Genomic DNA, 10,979 nt, shown 5'->3' on the forward strand with positions numbered 1-10,979 from the left:
AATCTGGTTAAAATTGACATGTGGGAAAGCAGTTTTACACCGAAATTGATTAGAATCTGGAAAGCACTACCTGACAATGTGGTAAACTGAGGTACGATTGAGCCTTTCAAAAGGAAATCAGACATATGTCCAAAGAGATAAAAATTTGCAGGGCTGTAGGAAAGTGTCAGCAAACATGAAAAGCTATGTTGTTTTTGCAGAGAACTGCACAGACTTGACAGGCTAAATGGCCTCCTTCTGTGTTGTAGCAGAAAGGATATGTGGTGCAGAAGTTTGTAAAACATTAGGAAAGTAAAGAAGGGCAACATTGAAGTAGAAGTTGAAGAGTTTTTAAATTGAATTATATACAGTAAGGCAAATGACCAAATATTATTTTGCTATCAGTGATGGACCTTGGAGAGGGATACACATGAGTAAGTAATGTTACTTTGGATGCCAAGTAGGGAAAGATCATGGAGGATTTAGATTTTAGATAGGAGTACTACTTTTCTTGATAATATAAATACTGAGGCCAACTTTTGTCAGGAGTAGCTCAATGGATTGAATGAGTCAGACGTTGTTGCAGCCATTAAGGCTAACACTCTAATACAGCAGTGAGGGAATGCTGCATTGACAGAATTACCAGGTTGTGGGTTCAAGTCCCAGTCCAGAGCTTTAGCACAAAAATTATGACTGATAACTCAGTTCACTAGTAATGGAATTCTACATTGTCGGAAGTGCCATCTTTCTTATGGACATTATGTCAAATCAATGCTTCTCTGCTCTTTCAAATGGGCTTAAAAGATCCAACAACACTTTGCAAAAAAAAACAAGGAAGTTATCTCCAGTGCCTTGAAAAATATTTGTCCCTTATGTTCCAAAAAACTGACCATTATTGCAATGCTGTTTGGAGAAAAAGTCAGAAATCCCACAAAACGAGGTTTATTTGAAATCACAAGCTTTCGAAACACTGCTCCTTTGTCAGGTGAAGAGAAAGTTTGCTGTGTACAAATTGAATGCTGCAAATTTCCCAACATACAACTGCAACTACATTTCCAAAGTACTTCACTGATTGAAAAGCAGTTTGGGATCTCCTGCAGTTGCAAAAACAGTGCTATGTGAATGCAAATCTTTCTTTCAATGCTATCAGGTTGAGATTAACTAATCTGATTGTGACTGAGAGTCAGTGATCACTTTCTGTTCTTAATAGGGGTTGGTTCAGTCACAAACTAAAATGTCAGACAAAGCAACCTCTGAGGAAAATGTAGTCCAAAAACTTATAGAACCAATCATTTATTAATTTCCATTTATAAACCTGGTGCAGTCATTAAAATCAGTAGCTGGAACCAGTATATATAATCATTTGCTTTGATTACTCCAAGGATGAATCTGGATGTAATGCGACCAAGGGTACTTGGTTGCACTATTCAGTTATCATTAATTGCAGTCAACTCCTGCACATTTAAAAGAATACAAAATGAACTGGAACAGCTCTTAGTTCGAGAGTTAGTGAATTGCTCCTGCAAAGGGTCAGCTCATATATGATGGACCAAATGTTCTCCTCCTACATTATAAGCATTCTATTATTCAATCTTCGAGCAAACAAAAGAGTATCTGGTTCTAAATGAGGATAAAACAATCTGCTTGAATTCAGAACATAGCTTAATTCGCATTTCCATATTCCTACATTGTTATTGCATTATTTAAAATTCTGCTCTTTTCTATGATGCATAAGAGCAAAACGTATACCTGGACACAATAGTCAATTGTTTTGATGGTTGTGGTTCCTTGCATGTTGAATAACCTGCTGCCAACCTTGACCCACAAATGAATAATTGTTAGTTATCGAGTAGAGAAAATTTAACCATGAAAAAGTTAGATGTCTTTTAGGAAGGAATAAAGTGAAATGGATTTGTTTTTTCTTAAAATGTGATGTTTGATATGGAATATATGGTTTCTTGAAGTAGAAATCGCCATAGCATCCAGCATAGATATGCATTTCAATGAACATTGTGCATATTTAATCCTTTTGTCACATTTGATGACTAGCTATAAAGAGCACTATTATCCCATTGTCATGTGTATTTAGAAATACATTAATTGAAAGTGGCTTCTTATTAGGCTTTGGATACTGATTTCTCTTTGGAGTGATGCTTCCAGTTTTCTTTGACGTTATAGCTGTGGTACCTCACTTTCAATCAACACATTGCTAAAAATCATTCAGAGTAGATTTATATTGGCTTCAGTATAATTGGCTTATTCCAAAATGAAAGCAAAAAAAGTGTTAGAAATAGCCTGCAGGTAAGACAGAATCTGTGGAGTGTGCTAAGTGGCTCTAATATTTTCAGTTTTTATTTCTGATTTCTAGATTGGCTCCTTTCGGCTTTGCTTTAAGTGTTCACAATTTGATTTTTTTTTCCCCTGTCTGTGTGGAAAGGAATCCAACCTTTGTTAATCACCTGCTGAGGTTGCATTGGAAGAATATCCCATATTCAGTCAAATTTAAACTCAAATCACATTTGGAGTTCACATTTTAAACAGAGAGGAAAAAAACAATAAAATAGAATACAGCCAAAAAGTGATCATTATAAATTTATTAATCTTTGCATATTCAATCAATAGGCAGTCACATTATTTATTACAATTAGAAATGGATAGTACAGGTAATTGAAAATTTATATCATTTTACGAAAAAATTGTTTACATTCATTTGGTAGTATTACCAAGTGACTGGTATTGAAATTATTTTGGAAAAGATCATCATGCATCAGAATACCATGCAAGTCTTTCAGTATTATGTATGCGTCAGATTCCTCCTAGATTTAGTTTATCCAAAAGGCAATGTGCATCGATATGTTTACAATTTGAAAGCATATTTGCTATACACTGCTTGCAGCCTTATACTCAAAATGAAATAAATTAATCCATTACATATGTCTATGAGGACAAAGAAAGAATGAACACTCAACAGGTAACAGACTGACGACAGTTGAATGAATTGAAAGGTCTGACTCATTCACCGATCTGGTTACATATCATAGAGTGGAAGCAATTTCCACTCCCCTGCTCTTTTCCATGATGCACCCAAGAGCAAAACATATACCTGGACAAAACAGTCATTAACATGAATTAAACAAATACCTTTACAGACAACAGTTTTGTCAGTACCTTTAGTTTTACCAAACAGCAGACCTATTTTTATGTCATTTGAGCCTTCAAGGCATTTTAGTTGAATGCTACATATTTTCCATTTGACAACATCAACTAACCAAACTGTTTTTTTTGAAGGCAGTCAGTGGGAGATCTGTATGTTGCTGTTTCCAAGTCTCGGGTACAAATAATTTGGCACAAATGTTATCTGCAATAATAATTAAAATAAAGTACAAACAGCAGGGGCACCTATTTATTTGCTTATTATTAAAGTAATTACTAACCCTGAGATACTCATCACCAACTTAAAAGGAGGATATTGATTAATTCTAGAAATGGCAGCAAGCAAAGTGACCAAAATAATAATTAGTATGACAAATTGCAACATTTTAAATGAAATCCTCTATTGGTATCCTTTTTTTAATATCCTGGGGAAGCCAGCAATCTCCCATTTGTAACATTCAGTGCACAATCAGTTCCAAGAGTTGATAGGTGTAACATTCAATTCTTCCAGCAACAGAGGAGATGCTTATTACAAAGTTTTCAATAGGTACAATTAAGCAGAGAGGGAGAGGGAGATGAAGCTGACTCCACATTAGAAGTTCTGCAGTCAACTGTACTTCTTTAAATGCAATTGAGCTGTGAAGATTCTGTTTGGGGAGTCAGTGAGGAATCAAGAGCAGTTGGATAGCTTTGTGCTGTTAGAACCAATCTGGAAGAAGTTCTAGGAATTGACTTAGAGATAGGATTTATGATCACTTGGAAAGGCACAGTTTGATTTGTGATAGTCAGCATGGATTTGTGAGGGGGAGATCATGCCTCACAAACCTTATTGAATTCTTTGAAGAGGCAACCAAACACGTGGATGAAGGTAGAGCGGTGGATGTGGTATACATGATTTAAGTAAGGCATATATTAAGGTTCCCATGGTAGGCTCGTGCAGAAGGTAAGGAGGCATGGGGGGGAATGTGGCAGATTGGATTCAGAATTAGCTGACCCAAAGAAGACAAAGGTGGTAGTGGATGGAAAATATTCAGCGTGGTGCTCCGTTACGAGTGGTGTACCACGAGTGGGGGGAATGTGGCAGATTGGATTCAGAATTGGCTGACCCAAAGAAGACAAAGGTGGTAGTGGATGGAAAATATTCAGCGTGGTGCTCCGTTACGAGTGGTGTACCACAAGGATCTGTTCTGGGTCCCCTTCTATTTGAGATCTTTGTAAATGATTTGGATGAAGGAGTGGAAGGGTAGATTAGCAAGTTCGCAGACGATACAAAGGTGGGTCACTTTGTGGACAGTGCAGAGGGCTGTTCTAGGTTACAAAGAGACATTGATAGGATGCAGCGCTGGGCTGAGGAGTGGCAGATGGAGTTTAACCCTGAAAAATGTGAAGTAATTCATTTTGGAAGGACAAACTTGAAAGCAGAATATAGGGTTAACAGATTCTTGGCAGTGTGGAGGAGCAGAGGGACCTTGAGGTTCATGTCCACAGTTCCCTGAAAGCTGCCACCCAGGTGGATAGAGTTGTTAAGAAGGGGTATGGTGAGTTAGCTTTCATTAATAGAGGGATTGAGTTCAAGAGCCGTGAAGTTATGCTCCAGCTATACAAAAGCCTGATTAGGCCACATCTGGAGTATTGTGTCCAGTTCTGGTCGCCTCATTACAAGAAAGATGTGGAAGCATTGGAAAAGGTGCAGAGGAGATTTACCAGGATGCTGCCTAGAATGGAGGGAAGGTCTTACGAGGAAAGGTTGAGAGAGTGAGGGCTTTTCTCTTTAGAACGACGATAGAAGTGTACAGAATGATCAGAGGTATAGATAGAGTGGACAGCCAGAGACACTTTGAGGGTGGAGGTAGCTATTATGAGGGGGCATAGTTTTAAAGTGAGTGGGGGGAGATATTAGAGGTAGGATGTTTACTCAGATAGTGGTAGGGGTGTGAAATGCATTGCAGGAGTGGTTAGAGGAGTCGGCCTCATTAGGGGCATTTAAGCGGCTATTAGATAGGCATATGGATGATAGTATAAGGTAGGGGTGGAGTTTAGATAGACCTTAGGTTTAGGGCAGAAGTTCGGCACAACATCGTGGGCTGAAGGGCCTGTACTGTGCTGTACTGTTCTATGTTCTAATGAGCAGTGACATGTTGAAGTCAGGGCTCTTAGGGACCTGAGAAGGTGGAAAGATAATTTGCTCTTTATTAAGGAAGCCATGAGTTGCTCAGTAGAAGCCTGCAAGCATTAATAGTTAAATACAACTGAGAGATTGGGGTTGAAATTTCGGAAGCTGCATTTGCCTAATGTAGTAGACTAAGATTGGAGCTTGGGGAAGTGCAGAGGCAGAACTAGCTTGGCGCAGCTAGCTGTCAGTGAAGAGCAGAAGTGTAGTTTTGGAATCTAGGGGAGCATAAACCTAGCAAAGGAGACCAATTGTCAAAACAGTCTATGATGATACTTGAGAGGAAGTTTCAAGGCCAGACTTCAAAAGTGAAGAATCATAATCACTTGTGAATTTTACGATTTGATGACCAATATGTCATTAACATCTGAGTGGAATTATTGAAATCTTTGGGATCTGTCTTAATTGCCCTTGTTATCTGATGTACACTTTTTAGATTTTTTTGATCAGTGTCTATTAGCCATATATACAACATTAATTCTTGGTTTTAGAAATAAGTCGCATGTTCTTGAACACTGTAGATTATTATTCTAATGTTGTATCGGAAAATTTATTATTATTTGTTCAAAACGACTGCGTCTTGTGGCCTTATTTTCTTTTAAGGCCTCTGGATCTCAGAGGCAGTAGTATTTCTTACTTTTAAAATAAGGATTACTGGTCTCCAGCCAGATTGTAACAAAATTGCTGCTTTGGTCTGGTATTGTAACATACTAAAGAGACATGAACTGTCTGAAGAGTCCCAGCATTAATCAGTTTTCCTTAGTTGCTGCTTTATGAATTTTGATCCATTCTAGACCTGTCCAACCAATGTTCCACATGTGGCTTATACGTACAATTCTGAATGTATCTGGCTCTTAAAAGCTTGAATGTTTTATTCACTGACTGGTCTTGTGTAAATTTATAAGCAATATTCCTTGCTATACATGTGGCCCACAACCAAAACAACTGGACATCCCCAGTCCAGTTTGGCTTGAAGATGAAAGCTAGCCACAGAATATCTAAGTATGCATACTTCATTTCATTTGCAGAAAAAGTAATTTCATCATCACAGGAAAGATAAAGTTAGCTAAATTGCAGGACAGGAAAGGAAAAGTGGACAAGTAAATAGGGAAATATATTCCTGAATAATCATCCATCTCAATAACAGTATAATTGTAATTTAAACATTTCACAACCTTATAATGTTTGGCAAGATTTAAATAGAATGTCATTGCACTATGTCAGCCCTTTTCAGTACAGTCTCCCACACACTAAAGATTTGGGTCAATGACTGGCTGGATGTGTCTTCTCAGTAATGAGTCATGGTCTCAATGAGCCTTTTGATTGGCTGATTACCAGACTGGCTGAATCATCTCTGGAATGTATGCTGTAGCTGTGGTAATAGAGCATCTATGAATGCCACACTGGACCATAAAAGCTACTTTCAACAATATATATTAGCATCTAACATTATTTAAAGAAGTCAAAAAAAGCAGTTAACACGGTGTGAAGCTGGATGAACACAGTGAGCCAAGTAGCATCAGAGGAGCAGGAAAGCTTGACGTTTTGGGTCGGGACCCTTCTTCGGAAATGGGGGAGGGGAAGGGGGTTCTGAAATAAATAGGGAGACGGGGGAGGCGGATAGAAGATGGATAAAGGAGAAGATAGGGTGAGAGGAGACAGACAGTTCAAAGAGGTGGGGTTAGAGCCAGTGAAAGTAAATGTAGGTGGGGTGTTAGGGAGGGGATAGGTCAGCCCAGGGAGGACTGACAGGTCAAGGAGGGGATGGGTGTGGGGCTTGAGGTGGGAGGACTGGTTAGGGAGGTGGGGACGAGCTGGGCTGGTTTTGACATGTGGTCGGGGGAGGGGAGATATTGAAGCTTGTGAAGTCCACATTGATACCCTTGGGCTGCAGACTTCCCAAGCAAAATATGAGATGCTGTTCCTCTATTCTCATGCGAGATATAATAAAGTCATATAGCACAGAAACAGACCCTTTGGTCCAACTTGTGCACACCTACCATGCTCCTAAGCTAAAAGATTCCCACACCTTCATTTGGCCCATATCCCTCTAAACCTTTCCTAATCATGTACTTATCCAAATGTCTTTAAATGTTATAACTGTACCTGCATTCACCACTTCCTCTGGCAGTTCATTCCATGCTCGAACCATTCTCTGCGTAAAAAAGTTGTCTTTAATGTCCTTTCTAAAATTTTTTCCCTTCACCTAAAAAATGTATGCCCAGTTTGGATCTCCCATCCTAGGGAAGAGATCCTTGCTGTTCACCTTTTCTATGCCCTTCATGAATTAATGGACCTCTATAATCTATGATTAAGCTTGTAAATTCTACAAACCTCCTACATTCTACTAAAAAAAAGTCCTACCCTACCCAGAGATAATAGGAACTGCCGATGCTGGAGAATCTGAGATAACAAGGTGTAGAGCTGGATGAACACAACGGGCCAAGCAGCATCTTAGGAGCAGGAAAGCTGAAGTTTTGGGCCTAGAACCATCATCTTAAAAGTTTTCTGATGAAGGGTCTAGGCCCAAAACATCAGCTTTCCTGCTCGGCCTGCTGTGTTCATCCAGTTCTACCCCTTGTTCTCTCCTACCCTACCCAGCCTATTTTTATAACTCAAACCCTCTATTTCCAGCAACATCCTGGTAAATCTTTTCTGAACCCCATCCTATTTAGTCACATCAGCCCTAAAGCAGGGTCACCTGAACTGTACACAGTACTCCTGAAGATGCCTCCCCAATGTCCCGGACAACCTCAATCTGACATCCCAACCCCTATACCCAAAGGTTTGAGCAATGAAGGCAAGCTTGCTAAATGCCTTCTTAACCACCCTACAAGTGATGCAAATTTCGAAGAATTATGTATCTGAACCCTTGGATCTCTCTATTCAACAATACAACCTGGAGCCCTACCGTTACTTGTTTAAGTCCTGCCCTTTTTTGTTTTGCCAAAGTGAAATACATTACATTTCTTCAAATTAAACTCCATCTGCCACTCCTCAGCCCATTGATCTAATTGATCAAGATTTCTTTGTGGATAACCTTCTTCACTGTCCACTACGCCACAAATTTTGGTGTCATTCACAAACCTACCAATCATGCCTCCTATATTCTTATCCAAATCCTTGATATAAATGTCATACAAAGGTGGACCCGGCTCCAATCCCTGTGCGACACCACTGGTCGCAGGCCTCCATGTCAGAAAAACAACCCATCACCAACGCCCTTTATCTGCTACCATCAAGCCAATTTTGTATCTAACTGACAGCCTCACCCTGAATCCCAAATGATCTCACTTTACTAATTGGTTCATCATGTGGAACGCTGTCAAAGACTTTACTAAAGTCCATGTGAATAATGTCTACCACTCTGCTTTCTTCAATCTTTTTGGTTTCTTCCTCAAAAAACCTGATCAAGTTTGTGAGACAGGATTTGTCTTGTGCAAAACCATGCTGACTATCCCTAATCAGTCCTTGCCTCTCCAAATGTAAGCCCTATCTTTCAGAATCATCCCCACCAAATTACCCACCACCAATGTCAGACTCACAGATTGATAGATTAGATTACCTACAGTGTGGAAACAGGCCAATTGGTGCAACAAGTCCACACTGCTCCTTTGGAGCATCCCACCCAGACCCATCCCCCTATAACCCCCACACCCCTGAACACCACAGGCAATTTATCATGGCCAGTCCACCTAGCTTGCACATCTTTGGACCGTGGGAGGAAACCAGAGCACCCGGACGAAACCACGCAGATATGGGGAGAATGTGTAAACTCCACACAGACAGTTACCTGAGGCTGGAATCGAACCCAGGTCCCTGGCACTGTGAGGTTGCAGTGCTAACCACTGAGCCACTGTACTGCCCCTGATAGTTCCCAGCCTTCTCCTTACAGACTTTCCTAAATCAAGGCACAACATTAGCCACCATTCAGTCCTCTGGCACATCACCCAATGTTATAGATGAGACAAATATTTCTGCTCGGGACAATGCAATTTCCTCCCTAACATTCCACAATGTCCTAGGATACATTTGATCAGTTCCCAGAGATTTATACACCTTTATGTTTTCTAAGGCCTCCATAAAATGGGGCCCCCCAACCCCATCCCCTCTCCCAACCCCACCTCCTGTCGGGTATTCACCATACCTCCTAACCTTCCATTCTCCGATGCTGAATGTTCTGAACTCAGCAAAGGCCTCAGCTCTATTCCTCTCTGTCCTTACCTGGGAAAATGACATTTTCCCAGCTACCGTCAGTGCTGAGCAAGGGTCACCAGATCCGAATCGTTAACTCTGATTTTTTTTCTTCACAGATGCTGGCACACCTACTGAGCAATTCCATCAGCTTCTGTTTTTGCTCTATCCCATGATACTATTGAGATAAATATATATCTCATGCCAACTGTGACAAAGTGGTAGTAATGTTTCCCCTAAGTTAGAACATTGAGAGTTGAAGTTCCACTTCAGAGACTTGTGCACAAAGTCTAGGCTGATGTGCAGCATTGAGACAATATTGCAAGAAGAGGATCAGTATTCTTCCCCCTGTCCTTGGCCAATAGTTAGATATCATTTAACTTTACAAAAGTTCGAACATTCATTATCACTCTGTTCTTTTTAGGAACTTGCTGTTCATATATTGATTGCTATAATTCGCACTTTGCAATACTGTAGGAACTACACTTTAAAGTCCACTTCGTTAGCTATTACATAGAATTGAAAGAATAAAAGCAGGCTAACAGGGGCCCATGCTGTTATTTATATTCCATGTCACGAAAGCCCATGAACTTTTGTGGAAGAAATATATGTTGTGAGGGTTAAGCAGTGCCTTTAAATGCTAGATTTCAGCAAAATCTATTATCTGGTAAACAGCCACAGATTTACAGTAAATGTGATCAAGTTGCCTGTGAGAGGAACAATTTTTTAAAAATAAGGTCAGCAAATTACTTGTAGGAGTGAGTAGGCTTTGGAGATTTTTCTGTTCAGCAGTTTATTTTGAGAGTTTAGCTCGTTAGGGTGAGGAAATATCTCTTTCAGCCAAGTTCATTTAAGTTCAATTGAAACTGTGTGTTGGCAAAAAAAATCAAATAACTAAAGAATTCTAAGAACAGTAAGTTGAATTCTCATTTAGCCAAGCTGAGGAGAGCATTTCAGCTGAAAAATCCCAAAGGTAAGGAATATTAGCTCAGGAGAAGTCTGACCTGAAATGAATATGCTTTGTACACTTAACCGACCTGTGTTAATTGGGGAACTCAAGCCCATTGGACAGTTGAAAGAGATTTAAAGAGACAATCTTGCCAGAAGTAAATGAAAGGAAATTTTTGAAAGAGGTTTGAAACCTCAACCCTTAAACAAATCTTCAAAACAATACTTGGATCAACCGATTATCATTGTTATTATGACCAAGCTTCCAATTTTTGGTAAGTGTTTGACTATTGGAATGTAAATCCAATTGTTTGAACAGAAATTGGATTTTAACATTATTGATACGTATGTTATGCTCAATGTCGGCTGTTCCTTCACCCTGAGCAGTTTCCTCAGCTGATTTTTGTAAATGGTTGTATTCCACCTTGGTGGATAGAAGAAGTTCAGTTCAGGTTATAAGTTACTGATTTTAATGAATCATGAGTGATGAATTTTTACATTTGGTGTTGCTGTCATTAAACTTCTTTTGTTTTAA

The sequence above is a fragment of the Stegostoma tigrinum genome, chromosome 12, assembly GCF_030684315.1.
Source record: "Stegostoma tigrinum isolate sSteTig4 chromosome 12, sSteTig4.hap1, whole genome shotgun sequence".
Taxonomy (NCBI): Eukaryota; Metazoa; Chordata; class Chondrichthyes; order Orectolobiformes; family Stegostomatidae; genus Stegostoma; species Stegostoma tigrinum.